Source organism: Crocuta crocuta, unplaced genomic scaffold (genome assembly GCF_008692635.1).
Source record: "Crocuta crocuta isolate KB4526 unplaced genomic scaffold, BGI_CrCroc_1.0 scaffold864, whole genome shotgun sequence".
Classification (NCBI taxonomy): Eukaryota; Metazoa; Chordata; class Mammalia; order Carnivora; family Hyaenidae; genus Crocuta; species Crocuta crocuta.
The window spans coordinates 137,307-137,822 of record NW_027530615.1 but is presented as its reverse complement, the minus strand read 5'-3'; the positions used below and the strand labels follow the sequence as shown (position 1 = coordinate 137,822).

The 516-nt window shown below is 43.0% G+C and overlaps 1 protein-coding gene across 1 annotated transcript in view; it reads left to right on the top strand.

Annotated features, from left to right (window-relative positions):
- ATRX (ATRX chromatin remodeler) overlaps nucleotides 1-516 on the top strand; it is a 261,336-nt gene that overhangs the window by 169,354 nt on the left and 91,466 nt on the right.

Genomic DNA, 516 nt, shown 5'->3' with positions numbered 1-516 from the left:
TAGTATAATTGTAATTTGTAAAGAATTAAAGGGAGAATTGATTCTAAAAAGCTTTTAGTGTTGTATTTTTGGAAAGTTTGCTTCAGCTCTACTGTCTTCATCCTTGAATAACCTTGATGGGTACTTAAAGCAGTAGGGTAGGCTGAATGATGACCACCTGGAGAGGCCAGCTCTTACCTAATTCCTAGAACCTGTGTTACCTTTTAAGAAAAGGGATTTTTGCAGAGGTGATTAAACTAAGGTTCTTGAGATGAGGGGATTGTCCTGGATTGTCCAAATGGGTCCTAATTCCAGTTGCAGATGTCTTTTAGGAGAGATTCTGGGGGAGATTTGATCTACACAAAAGAGGAGACATGGTGACCACAGAGGCAAAGATTGATGGTGCTGCAAGTCAGGGAAAGCCAGCAACTGCCAGATGCTTGAGGAGGCAAGGAACAAATCCTCACCTGGAGCTTCCAGGGTGAATGTGTGTGGCCCTGTGGACACTTTGATTTTGGTTCAGGACAGATCCTGGAC